Here is a 14,593-nt window from a genome sequence, read left to right on the forward strand (position 1 = left end):
AGACGCTTGATCTTAGTTTATTTCTTAGTACATTTGTTTCAGTTGTAATCCCTTTTGATTTTCATACTACGTTCCGCTATTTTTGGTGAAGTGAGTTTCCGCCTCACTTCACTCCTTTTTGATATCATTGGATATCTGGTATCTTTCCGCACCCTGATTATACTGATTGTTCATTTCTTGTTTTGAACCTTGTTTATAATATTAAAACTTGATTTATTTCCTGTTTATGATTATGTTATTGTACATGTGGGAGGATGATTTCCTCGATACTTGATCTTCGGGGCTGTGGATCACACTCTCGGGTAGCCAGTTAGGGTACCGGCTGGGAGGATGTGACAACTTTACTCTCCAGTAATAAGAAAATAAAATTAAAAAGGATACACACGGTTGGATTCCATTTTTTCATTTGCGAGTATCAAGCAACAAACTTCCTAAAAATTAAAGCGAAAAACTGTTCCGAACTAGGATCTTTTTGAAGAATCAGCTACCATCTCATTAACAATTGGTAGAAGAAAAGGTTGCAGATAAAAAGACGCTCTCTTCTGGGCTACTAAGTTTGCTAAATAACCACAATCAGATAGACTGTCTAAATTGGTGAGAGATGCATTATACTTTGAGTACACAGTTGGGACTCCAACGTACAAAAGAAGCTCTTGCTATTGAGGGTTTCATTGTTGTGCCATGAATGGTTCCTGAGCATTAAAATGAACAACTCCTAGGTGTTATATGAAAGATTCCATTTGCTCCCCCCCCTCCCAATCTAAGATAAGTTAAAACTATAAATGATTAAAGATAATTGAAAATAAAAATCTTGAAAGCCCCGTTCAATTCCTTCTGGGATTTTAAACGGCTTACTTGATATGGTTACTTAGAGCAAAAGCTGTAAGATTGAGAAAGGAGAAGTGAATGATATATCTGTTCTGATAATTTGATAGAGATCACACGACCTAGATTGTTCACTTTTCAAATCGTATAGTCTAATTCAATACAATAGCTACTCTTGTATTTACACGCATTCCTTGTAATGTCCAACGTTGTACACCAATAACCCGTACATATTACTCTTTTTTGTCCTTCTTCGACATTTCCATGGAAATATGATTTATAATCAAGATTTGTACAAAAGAAATGATACATATTAAAATAAAAGAGAATACCAACCGCCCGCATGGCTCATGCACGAAGACGGAGATGAATGGGAGTGCAATACAGATATTGAGTTGCAAGGCTTTTCGGTTGCACTAGGGGTTGATCGGTCTTTCCACACACTTATCTTTAAATGGTTTATGTAGTGGGTGCAAGAACCACATGGATGGGCATCACTAAATGATTGAAGTTTACAGATATGTAAATACTGGTTGGTTCAAAAAACTAAAACAAAACCGAACTCAAATCGATTGAGTAGGTGAGCCATGCATCTAAAAAATGGTCCCTTAGCCTGCCAATTTGTTCATTCAAATTAGAATTCTAATTTAAAAGCAACCAAACAAAAGTTAATTAGAGAAAACATTTAGGCTTTCCATTTTAGAGAGAATCCACGCAAGCAAAACAACAAACACATCGAAAAGCATTCAAATCTCAACCACCATAAATCTTCCAAGCCAAAGAAGGATACCAGAACCACCTAAGGAAGTATTCTGCAATATCAATGCAATGGCATACTCCCCTCTACGTGTAACTATGGCTAATTCTAGTGTCTTGAAGATTGTGTGCCTTGTTCTGGTCTGCATGGTCGTGGCAGCACCAAATGTTGCAGATGCCCTCACATGTGGGCAAGTGGTCTCTCGATTGGCTTCTTGCCTCACCTTTTTGCGCAATGGAGGAAAGGTGTTTTGGGCTTGTTGCGATTCCATGAAAGCACTCAACTGCACTGCAAGAACCACTCCTGACCGTTGGGCAGCTTGTCGCTGTCTCAAGAATGCCTACAGAGCTACTCCCAACATCAAGGTAGGCAATGCAGCAACACTTCCCGGCAAATGTTGTGTCCACCTTCCCTACAAGATTAGCCCATCCATTGACTGCTCCAAGTATATTTTCATCATCTAGATAACCCTGTGAATTTTCAAATCCTTTCTTTTCCTACCGTGAATCTTAAACACTTAGATATGAGAATTTCATAATGGTTAAGTGATTCTTGTATGACTAACATTCCAATTTTGTTACGTTTACAAGGTGAGGTGAAGTGAAAGTGCTCAAAGGCAAAGAAGATCAATAAACATGTCTAGATACTGCAATTCCACATTAGTGGTAGACAAGTTTAAAAGTCTCTTGTTATGAATGTGCTAACATATAATTGTAAGGCAGTTGAGCTGGTTGTTTATCTGCTAGTTTGGTGACTGTACAAAATAAATATTAACATTGCCCCTTATTGCAAACTCATTCCTCCTTCTGCATAAAATTTGCCTTGGTTTATATTAATATAGAGACTGAAACTCGACAGCACTCATTTTCCATTTACGGGTAACAAATGTGCATTGTGGTAAATTTGTGTTTGGAAATGTCTAGGTGTAGAACGTGGGCGCCCAAGACCTAAGTTGCATTTCCTTGATTCTTAAAGTATGACGATGGATAAAAGAATAGAAAAGCAAATAGTTTTCTACAGATATCGAAGAGCAAATCTGTGCCATGTTGCCATTTTGGCCATTAGAACATTACCATACAATACGAAGTCGCTTTCCATAGTCACACCATTTGATTTAATTTTGAATCTCCCTTCCCCGTTGTTTATTTGCAAACCATCAATGTGGTATAATGGGCTATAACATTCATAAGCAAACCAAACCTACAGGTCGGAAAAAAAATAATACAAAATTTCTATCTCATACCTAATCTTGTGCCAAAAGACCCCAACAATGTGAAGAGGAATCAAGATGCAAAATTTGGGCCAAACAAGAAGGTAGATAAAATTACATTGTATTAGCAAGTCTCGGTCCAAGGGCTTGACTGATAACTTTGCTAAGCCCAACCTGGCGATGGACTTGACAATCACTTTTTCTAAGACAGTACTAAATTAGGTTTTATAAATTATGGACAAGTCCTTTATTTTTGTTATTTATTTCTTTTTTTTTTTGGGGGGGGGTGCGGGATTTCTAGAGTGTGTTTAATGAAAGTTCTACTACAATATTTCTTTGCGGGAATCCTTTATTTATTTATTCCTTTTTTTTTTTTCTTTTTTTGTGTGTTTGTATGCTTTAAAAATGTTTTGGAATTATTTTTAGTGTAGAATAAACGCGTTCCATAAGCATTTCTTAAACCTTTATGAAATAAATAAGTTTCATAAACAATTTATAGAGAGTACACTCCTAACAAGTACTAATAATTAACAAAATAATATTGAAAGATTATATCATACTCTTTGAAAGGGGCTTTGAATTTTAAAGAAACATAAAGAACTTTACTCTCCAATAATAAGAAAATAAAATTAAAAAGGATACACGTGGTTGGATTCCATTTTTTCATTTCCGAGTATCAAGCAACAAACTTGCTAAAAATTAAAGCGAAAAATTGTTCCGAACAAGGGTCTTTTTGAAGCATCAGCTACCATCACATTAACAATAGGAAGAAGAAAACGTTGCAGATAAAAGGACGCTCTCTTCTTGGCTACTAATTTTGCTAAATAACCACAATCAGTTAGATTGTCTAAATTGATGAGAGATGCATAATACTTTGCGTAAAGAGTTGGAAGTCCAACGTAAAAAAAAAGCTCTTGCTATTGAGGGTTTCACTGTTGTGGCTTGAATAATTCCAGAGCATTGAAATGAACAACTCCTAGGTGTTATATGCAAGATTCCATTTTCATCCCCCCAGGCCCCCAATCTAAGATAAGTGAAAATTATATGTGATTAAAGATAATTTAAAATAAAAATCTTGAAAGCCCCGTTCAATTCCATCTAGGATTTTCAACGGCTAACTTGATATGGTTACTCAGAGCAGAAGCCGTAAGATTGAGAAATGGGAAATGAATGATATATTCATTTTGATAATTTGATAGAGATCATATGACCTAGATTGTTCACTCTTCAAATCTTACAGGCTAATTCAATACAATAGCTACTCTTGTATTAACACGCATTTCTTGTAATGTTCAACGGTGTACACCAATATCCTGTACATATTACTCTTTTTTGTCCTTCTTCGACATTCCCATGGAAATATGATTTATAATCAAGGTTTTTTTTTCTCTCGCTAAAAGGGTTATTTTATAAAGCAAAGAACCTTAAGAGGAACCAACCTCGCTCACCCACAACAACAGTTGCCCCCAATACACCTTTCCTCACTGGTTCCTACTCACATTTGATAACTATTAACCATTAGAATTGGGCACTTACTACATCCACTTTTGGTTCAGTGACACACAAAATGTCTGGTTGATGAATCATTAACAAAAGTTTAAGAGCCCTCCTCCCAGATTGGTACAGAAGAAATGATACATATTAAAGTAAAAAAGAATACAAAATTATGGCCATTGTGCATGAGCATCAAGGAGCTTGCAAGTACGTGTAACTATGGCCAATTCTAGTGTCCTGAAGGTTGTGTGCCTTGTTCTGGTCTGCATGGTTGTGGCAGCACCAAATGCTATAGATGCCCACACATGTGGGCAAGTGGTCTCTCGATTGGCTTCCTGCCTCACATTTCTTCACAATGGAGGAATGGTGTCTTGGGCTTGTTGCGATTCCATGAGGGCACTCAACCCCGCTGCAAGAACCACTCATGCCCGTCGGGCAGCTTGTCGCTGTCTCAAGATTGCCTACAAAGCCACTCCCGGCATCAAGGGAGGCAATGCTGAAGCACTTCCCGGCAAATGTGGTGTCCACCTTCCCTACAAGATCAGTCCTTCCATTGACTGCTCCAAGTATATTTTCATCATTGAGATAACCCCATGAATTTTCAAATCCTTTCATTCCTACCATGAATCTCAAACACTTAGATATGAGAATTTCATAATGGTTTAGAGATTCTTGTATGACTAACATTCGGATTTTGTTACGTTTTCTAGGTGAGGTGAATTCAAGGTGCTTAGAGGCGAAGAAGATCAATAAACATGTGTAGATCCTACAATTCCACATTAGTGGTAGACAAGTTTGAAAGTTTCTCGTTATCAATGTGCTAACATATAATTGTAAGGCAGTTGAGCTGGTTGTTTATCTCTTAATATGGGTGACTGTACGAAATAAATATTAACATTGCCCCTTATTGCAAACTCATTCCTCATTCTACATAAAATTTGCCTTGGTTTATATCAATATAGAAACTGAAACTCGACACACTCATTTTTCAGTTAACAGATGCGCATGGTGGTAAATTTGTGTTTGGAAATGTCTTGGTGTAGAGGAAAACGTGGGCGCCAATACCTAGGTTGCGTTTCCTTGATTCTTAATGTATTACGATGGATGAAGGAATAGAAAAGCAAGTAGTTTTCTACGAATATCGAAGAGCAAATGTGTTTCATGTTGCCATTTTGGCCATTAGAACATTACCGTACAATACTATGTCGCTTCCCCTACTCACACCATGTGATTTAATTTTGAATCTCCCTTCTCTGTTGTGACAAAAGACCCCGACAATCTGAGGAGGATTTAAGATGCAAAATTTGGGCCAAACAAGAAGGCAGATAATATTACATTGTACTAGCAAGTCTTGGTTCAAGGGCTTGCCTGGCAGCTTCGCTGAGCCCAACCTGGCGATGGCCTTGACAATCACTTTTTCTAAGACACTACAAAATTAGGTCCCATAAATTATGGACAAGTCCTTCATTTATTTATTTTATAAAATTTATTTATTTATTTATTTATTTTTTTGGGGTGGGGGGTGGGGGTTACTAAAGTGTGTTTCAAGAAACTTCTACTACAATATTTCTTTGCGGAAAACCTTCATTTTTTTTTTCATTTTTTTCATTTTTCTGTGTGTTTCTAAGCTTTAAAAATGTTTTGGAATTATTTTTAGTGTATAATAAACGCGTTCCATAAGCATTTCTTTAACATTTATGAAATAAGAATAAGTTTAATAGACAATTTATAGAAAGCATGCTCCTAACAAGTATTAATAATTAACAAAAGAATATTGAACGATTATTTCATATCATATGAAAGGGGCTTCGAATTTTAAGGAAATAAAAGGAACTTCACACTCCAAAAATGAAAACATAAAATTAAAAAGGATCACCTGGTTGGATTCCATTTTGTCATTTGTGAGTATCAAGCAACAAACTAGCTAAACAATTAAAGCAAAAAACAGTTTTGAACCAGGGTCTTTTGGAAGCATCAACTACCATCTCATTAACAATAGGTAGAAGAAAAGGTTGTAGATAAAAAGACGCTCCCTTCTTGGCTACTAATTTTGCAAAATAACCACAATCAGAAAAACTGTTAGAATTTGTGAGATTTGCATTATACTTTGCATACAGAGTTGGGACTCCAACCACAAAAGAAGCACTTGCGATTGAGGGTTTCACTGTTGTGGCGTGAATGGTTCTTGAGCATTGAAATGAACAACTCCTAGGTGTCATATGAAAGATTCCATGTTCCTCCCCCCAGCCCCCAAATCTAAGATAAGTTAAAACTATAAATAATTAAAGATAATTGAAAATAAAATCTTGAAAACCCGTTCAATTCCTTCGAGGATTTTCAACGGCTAACTTGATACGGTTACTTAGAGCTGAAGCTGTAAGACTGAAATGGGAATTGAATGATATATTCATTCTAATAATTTGATAGAGATCACACGACCTAGATTCTTCACTCTACAAATCTTATAGTCTAATTCAATACAATAGCTAGTCTTGAATTTTTACACATTCCTTGCAATGTTCAACGGTGTACACCAATATCCCGTACATATTACTCTTTTTTGTCTTTCTTCGACTTTCCCATGGAAATACGATTTATAATCAAGATTTTTACAAAAGAAAAGATACATATTAAAATAAAAGAGAATACGAAGCGCCTGCATGGCTCATGCACGAAGACGGAGACGGAGACGGATGGGAGTGCAATAAAGATATTGAGTTACAAGGCTTTTCGGTTGCAGTAGGGATTCATTTGTCTTTCCACACACTCATGTATAAATGCTTCATGTAGTTGGTGCAAGGACCACAAGGATGAGCATCAGTAAATGATTGTAGTATACAGATATGTAAATATTGGTTGGTTCGAAAAACAAAAACAAAACAAAACTCCAATCGATCGAGTAGGTGAGCCATGCATATCAAAAATGGTTGCGTTAGCCTGCCAGTAAGTTCAATCAAATTAGAATGCTAATTCAAAACCAACCAAAAAAATGTTAATTAGAAAAAACATTTAGGCTTTCCATTTTAGAGAGAATCCACGCAAGCAAAACAACAAACACATCGTAAAGCATTCAAATCTCAACCACCATCAATCTTCCAACCGAAACAAGGAAACTAGAACCACCTAAGAAGTCTGTTACGCCCTTCTCTTATAAATCAACACGTAGAGAGGAGTATGTCATTACATTGATCTAGTAAAACACTAGGAGAAGAAAGAGACAAGTGAGCATCAAGGAGCTTGCAAGTACGTGCAACTATGACCAATTCTAGTGTCCTGAAGGTTGTGTGCCTTGTTCTAGTCTGCATGGTTGTGGCAGCTCCAAATGTTGCAGAGGCCCTCACATGTGGGCAAGTGGTCTCTCAATTGGATTCTTGCCTCACCTTTTTGAGCAATGGAGGAAGGGTGTCTTGGGCTTGTTGCAAATCCGTGAGGGAACTCAACTCCACTGCAACAACAACTCCTGGCCGTCGGGCAGCTTGTCGCTGTCTCAAGAATGCCTACATGGCCACTCCGGCATCAAGGGAGTCAATGTTGCAGCACTTCCCGGCAAATGTGGTGTCCACCTTCCCTTCAAGATCAGTCCTTCCATTGACTGCTCCAAGTATATTTTCATCATCTAGATAACCGCATGAATTTTCAAATCCTTTCTATTCCTACCGTGAATTTCAAACACTTAGATATGAGAATTTCATAATGGTTAAGTGAATCTTGAATGACTAACATTCGGATTTTGTTACGTTTTTAGGGTGAGGTGAATTGAAAGTGCTTAGAGGCGAAGAAGATCAATAAACATGTCTAGATCCTGCAATTCCACATTAGTGGTAGACAAGTTTGAAAGTTTCTCGTTATCAATGTGCTAACATATAATTGTAAGGCAGTTGAGCTGGTTGTTTATCTCCTAATATGGGTGACTGTACGAAATAAATATTAACAATGCCTCTTATTGCAAACTCATTCTTCCTTTTGCATAAAATTTTCCTTGGTTTATATTAATATAGAGACTGAAACTCGATAGCACTCATGTTCCGTTTTCGGGTAACAGATGCGCATGGTTGTAAATTTGAGTTTGGAAATGTCTAGGTGTAGGTAAATGTGGGCGCCCAACACCTAAGTTTCGTTTTCCTTGATTCTTAAAGTATTACAATCGATAAAAGAATAGAAAAACAAATAGTTTTCTACGTATATCAAAGAGCAAATCTGTGCCATTTTGACCTTTGGAACATTACCATACAATACTAAGTCGCTTCCCCTAGTCACACCATGTGATTTAATTTTTAATCTCTCTTCTCTATTGTTTATTTGCAAACCATCAATGTGGTCTAATGGGCTATAACGTGCATAAGCAAGCCAAACCGATATGTCGAAGAAAAAAATACAAAATTTCTCTCTCATAACCAATCTTGTATCAAAAGACCCCAACAATCTGAGGAGGATTCAAGATGCAAAATTTGGGCCAAACAAGAAGGCAGATAAGATTACGTTGTACTTGCAAGTCTCGGTTCATTGACTGGAAGCTTAGCTGAGCCCAGCCTGGAGATGGCCTTGACAATCACTTTTTCTAAAACACTACTATATTATTTCTTTTTTTAGGGGGTGGGGGAATTACTAGAGTGTGTTTCATAAAAGTTCTACAAAAATATTTCTTTGCGGGGAACCTTTTTTTTTTTTTTTTTTTTTTTTTATGTGTGTGTTTGTAAGCTTTAAAAATGTTTTGGAATTAATTTTAGTGTATAATAAACGCGTTCCATAAGCATTTCTTAAACATTTATAAAATAAGAATAAGTTTAATAAACAATTTATATAGAGTACGCTCCTAAGAAGTATTAATAATTAACAAAATAATATTGAAAGATTATATCATACTCTTTGAAAGGGGCTTTGAATTTTAAGGAAATAAAAAGAACTTTACTTTCCAATAATAAGAAAATAAAATTAAAAAGGATACACATGGTTGGATTCCATTTTTACATTTGCGAGTATCAAGCAACAAACATGCTAAAAATGAAAGCGAAAAATTGTTCCGAACTGGGGTCTTTTAGAAGCATCAGCTACCATCTCATTAACAATAGGTAGAAGAAAAGGTTGCAGATAAAAAGACGCTCTCTTCTAGGCTACTAAGTTTGCTAAATAACCACAATCAGATAGACTGTCTAAATTGGTGAGAGATGCATTATACTTTGCGTACAGAGATGGGACTCCAACGTACAAAACAAGCTCTTGCTATTGAGGGTTTCACTGTTGTGGCGTGAATGGTTCTTGAGCATTGAAATGAAAAACTCCTAGGTGTTATATGAAAGATTCCTTGTTCCTCCCCCCAACCCCAAATCTAAGATAAGTTAAAACTATAAATAATTAAAGTTAATTGAAAATAAAAATCTTGAAAACCCGGGATTTTCAACGGCTAACTTGATACGGTTACTTAGAGCTGAAGCTCTAAGATTGAGAATGGGAATTGAATGATATATTCATTCTAATAATTTGATAGAGATCACACGACCTAGATTCTTCACTCTTCATATCTTATAGTCTAATTCAATACAATAGCTAGCCTTTAATTTACACGCATTACTTGCAATGTTCAACGGTGTACACCAATATCCCGTACATATTACTCTTTTTTATCCTTCTTCAACATTCCCATGGAAATACGATTTCTAATCAAGATTTGTACAAAAGAAAAGATACATATTAAAATAAAAAAGTATACAAAGCGCCTGCATGGCTCATGCACGAAGACGGAGATAGATGGGAGTGCAATAAAGATTTTGAGTTACAAGGCTTTTCGGTTGCACTAGGGGTTGATTGGACTTTCCACACACTCATGTATAAATGCTTCATGTAGTGGGTGCAAGGACCACATGGATGAGCATCAGTAAATGATTGTAGTTTACAGATATATAAAGACTGGTTGGTTCTAAAAACAAAAACAAAACCTAACTCAAATCGATTGAGTAGGTGAGCCATGCATATCAAAAATGGTCATGTTAGCCTACCAGTTCATTCATTCAAATTAGAATGCTAATTCAAAACACACCAAAAAATATGTTAATTAGAAAAAATATTTAGGCTTTCCACTTTAGAGAGAATCCACGCAAGCAAAACAACAAACACATCGTAAAGCATTCAAATCTCAACCACCATCAATCTTCCAAGCCAAACAAGGAGACCAGAACCACCTAAGAAGTCTGTTACACCCTTCTCTTATAAATAAACACGTAGAGAGGAGTATGTCATTGCATTGAGCTAGAAAAACACTAGGAGAAGAAAGAGAAAAGTGAGCATCAAGGAGCTTGCAAGTACGTGCAACTATGGCCAATTCTAGTGTCCTGAAGGTTGTGTGCCTTGTTCTGGTCTGCATGGTTGTGGCAGCACCAAATACTGCGGATGCCCTCACATGTGGACAAGTGGTCTCTCAATTTGCTTCTTGCCTCACCTTTTTGAGCAAGGGAGGAAGGGTGTCTTGGGCTTGTTGCAAATCCGTGAGGGAACTCAACTCCAATGCAAGAACAACTCTTGGCCATCGGGCAGCTTGTCGCTGTCTCAAGAATGCCTACACGGCCACTCCTGGCATCAAGGGAGTCAATGCTGCAGCACTTCCAGGAAAATGTGGTGTCCGCCTCCCCTTCAAGATCAGTCCTTCCATTGACTGCTCCAAGTATATTTTCATCATCTAGATAACCGCATGAATTTTCAAATCCTTTCTATTTCTACCGTGAATTTCAAACACTTAGATATGAGAATTTCATAATGTTTAAGTGATTCTTGTATGACTAACATTCGGATTTTGCTACATTTTTAGGGTGAGGTGAATTGAAAATGCTCAGAGGCGAAGAAGACCAATAAACATGTCTAGATCTTGCAATTCCACATTAGTGGTAGACAAGTTTGAAAGTTTCTCGTTATCAATGTGCTAACATATAATTGTAAGGCAGTTGAGCTTGATGTTTATCTCTCAGTTTGGGTGACCGTACGACATAAATATTAACATTGCCCCTTATTGCAAACTCATTCTTCCTTTTGCATAAAATTTTCCTTGGTTTATATTAATATAGAGACTGAAACTCGATAGCACTCATGTTCTGTTTTCGGGTAACTGATGCGCATGGTGGTAAATTTGAGTTTGGAAACATCTGGGTGTAGGCAAACGTGGGAGCCCAACACCTAAGTTTCGTTTCCTTGATTCTTAAAGTATTACAATCGATAAAAGAATAGAAAAGCAAATAGTTTTCTAGGTATATCGAAGAGCAAATCTGTGCCATGTTGCCATTTTGGCCATTGGAACATTACCATACAGTACTAAGTCGCTTCCCCTAGTCACCATGTGATTTAATTTTGAATCTCCCTTCTCTGTTGTTTATTTGCAAACCATCAAAGTGGTATAATGGGCTATAACGTGCATAAGCAAGCCAAACCGACAAGGCGAAGTAAAAAATAAAAAATTTTTATCTCATAACCAATCTTGTGTCAAAAGACCCCGACAATCTGAGGAGGATTCAAGATGCAAATTTGGGCCAAACAAGAAGGCAGATAAAATTACATTGTACTAGCAAGTCTTGGTACTAGCAAGTCTCGGTTCAAGGGCTTGGCTGGTAGCTCTGCTGAACCCAGCCTAAGATGGCCTTGACATTCACTTTTTCTTAGACACTACTAAATTAGGTCGTATAAATTATGGACAGGTCCTTTATTTATTTATTTTTCAAAATTTAGTAATTTATTCATTTCTTTTTTTTTCTTTTTTTTTTTTTTGTGGGGGGGGGGGGCGGAGGGTATTACTAGAGTGTCATTCATGAAAATTCTACTACAATATTTCTTTGTGGGAAACCTTCATTTTTTTATATTTTTTTTGTGTGTTCTTAGCTGTAAAAATGTTTTGGAATTATTTTTAGTGTATAATAAGAGCATTCCATTTGCATTTCTTGAACATTTATGAAATAAGAATAAGTTTAAAAAACAATTTATAGAAAGCATGCTCCTAACAAGTATTAATAATTAACGAAAGAATATTGAAGGATTATTTCATACACTTTGAAAGGGGCTTTGAATTTTAAGGAAATAAAACGAACTCCACTCTCCAAAAATAAAAACATAAAATTAAAAAGGATACACCTGGTTGGATTCGATTTTGTCATTTGCAAGTATCAAGCAACAAACTTGGTAAACAATTAAAGCAAAAAATAGTTTCGAACCAAGGACTTTTTGAAGCATCAGTTACCATCTCATTAACAATAGGAAGAAGAAAAGGTTGCAGATAAAAAGATGCTATCTTCTTGGCTACTAAATTTGCTAAATAACATCAATCAGATAGACTGTCTAAATTGGTGAGAGTGGCATTATACTTTGCGCACTAATTTGGGACCCCGACGTACAAAAGAACTCTTGCTATTGAGGTTTCACTGTTGTGGCGTGAATGGTTCCTAAGCATTGAAATGAAAAACTCCTAGGTGTTAACTATGAAGGATTCCATTTTCCTCCCCGTAGCCCCCCAATCTAAGATAAGTTAAAACTATAAATGATTAAAGAAAGTTGAAATGAATGATATATTCATTATGATAATTTGATAGAGATCACATGACCTAGATTGTTCACTCTTCAAATCTTAAAGTCTAATTCGTTACAATATCTACTCTTGTATTTACACGCATTCCTTGTAATGTTCAACGGTGGAAACCAATATCCCGTACATATTACTCTTTTTTGTCCTTCTTCGACATTCCCATGGAAATATGATTTATAAACAAGATTTAAACATAAGAAATGATACATATTAAATTTGAAAAAGAATACGAAGCGCCCGCATGGCTCATGCACGAAGACGGAGATGGATGGGAGTGCAATAAAGATATTGAGTTGCAAGGCTTTTCGGTTACACCAGGGGTTGATGGTCTTTCCACACACTTGTCTATAAATTCTTCATGTAGTGGGTGCAAGAACCACATGGATGATCATCACTAAATGATTGAAGTTTACAGATATGTAAATACTGGTTGGTTCTAAAAACTGAAACAAAACCAAACTCAAATCGATTGAGTAGGTGAGCCATGCATCTCAAAAATGGTCCCGTTAGGCTACCAATTCGTTCATTCAAATTAGAATTCTATTTCAAAACCAACCAAAAAAATGTTAATTATAAAAAACATTTAGGCTTTCCATTTTAGGGAGAATCCACACAAGCATAACAACAAACACATCGAAAAGCATTCAAATCTCAACCACCATCAATCTTCCGACCCAAACAAGGAGACTAGAACCACCTAAGATGTCTGTTATGCCCTTCTCTTATAAATAAACACATACAGAGTAGTATGTCATTGCATTGATCTAGCAAAACACTAGGAGAAAAGAAAGAGAAAAGTGAGCATCAAGCAGCTTGCATGTATGTGTAACTATGGCCAGTTCTAGTGTCCTGAAGGGTGTGTGCCTTGTTCTGGTCTGCATGGTTGTGGCAGCCCCAAATTCTGCAGATGCCCTCACATGTGGGCAAGTGGTCTCTCGATTGGCTTCTTGCCTCACCTTTCTGCGCAATGGAGGAAAGGTGTCTTGGGCTTGTTGCGATTCCTTGAGGGCACTCAACTCCGCTGCAAGAACCACTCCTGACCGTCGGGCAGCTTGTCGCTGTCTCAAGAATGCCTATAGAGCCACTCCTAGCATCAAAGGAGGCAATGTGGCAGCACTTCCCGGCAAATGTGGTGTCCACCTTCCCTACAAGATCTACCCATCCATTGACTTCTCTAAGTATATTTTCATCATCTAGAAAACCCCGTGAATTTTCAAATCCTTTCTATTCCTACCATGAATCGCAAACACTTTGATATGAGAATTTCATAATGGTTAAGTGATTCTTGTATGACTAACATTCGGATTTTGTTACGTTTTCAGGGTGAGGTGAAGTGAAAGTGCTCAGAGGCGAAGAAGATCAATAAACATGTCTAGATCCTGCAATTCCACATTAGTGGTAGACAAGTTTGAAAGTCTCTCGTTATCAATGTGCTAACATATAATTGTAAGGCATTTGAGCTGGTTTTATCTCCTAGTATGGGTGACTGTACAAAATTAATATTAACATTGCCCCTTATTGCAAACTCATTCCTCCTTCTTCATAAAATTTTCCTTGGTTTATATTAATATAGAGACTGGAACTCAACAACACTAATTTTCCGTTTTGGGTAATAGATGTGCATGGTGGTAAATTTGTGTTTGGAAATGTCTGGGTGTAGGTAAACGTGGGCGCCCCCAACACCTAAGTTGCGTATCCTTGATTTTTAAAGTATGACGATGGATAAAAGAATAGAAAAGCAAATCTGTTTCAT

The 14,593-nt window shown here is 36.8% G+C and overlaps 5 pseudogenes; all 5 read left to right on the plus strand.

The window, feature by feature from the left end:
* The first annotated feature begins 1,680 nt into the window (after positions 1 to 1,680).
* LOC149002453 (non-specific lipid-transfer protein pseudogene) lies at positions 1,681 to 2,046 on the plus strand (annotated as a pseudogene).
* Positions 2,047 to 4,505: 2,459 nt separating this feature from the next.
* On the plus strand, positions 4,506 to 6,464 carry LOC149002454 (non-specific lipid-transfer protein pseudogene; annotated as a pseudogene).
* A 1,077-nt stretch (positions 6,465 to 7,541) lies between these two features.
* Positions 7,542 to 9,535, plus strand: LOC149002455 (non-specific lipid-transfer protein pseudogene; annotated as a pseudogene).
* Positions 9,536 to 10,594: 1,059 nt separating this feature from the next.
* On the plus strand, positions 10,595 to 10,960 carry LOC149002456 (non-specific lipid-transfer protein pseudogene; annotated as a pseudogene).
* Positions 10,961 to 13,671: 2,711 nt separating this feature from the next.
* Positions 13,672 to 14,037, plus strand: LOC149002457 (non-specific lipid-transfer protein pseudogene; annotated as a pseudogene).
* Positions 14,038 to 14,593: the final 556 nt, after the last annotated feature.

This window comes from Hakea prostrata, chromosome 10 (assembly GCF_041222555.1).
Source record: "Hakea prostrata isolate BN-2017 chromosome 10, UWA_Hpros_2, whole genome shotgun sequence".
Taxonomy (NCBI): domain Eukaryota; kingdom Viridiplantae; phylum Streptophyta; class Magnoliopsida; order Proteales; family Proteaceae; genus Hakea; species Hakea prostrata.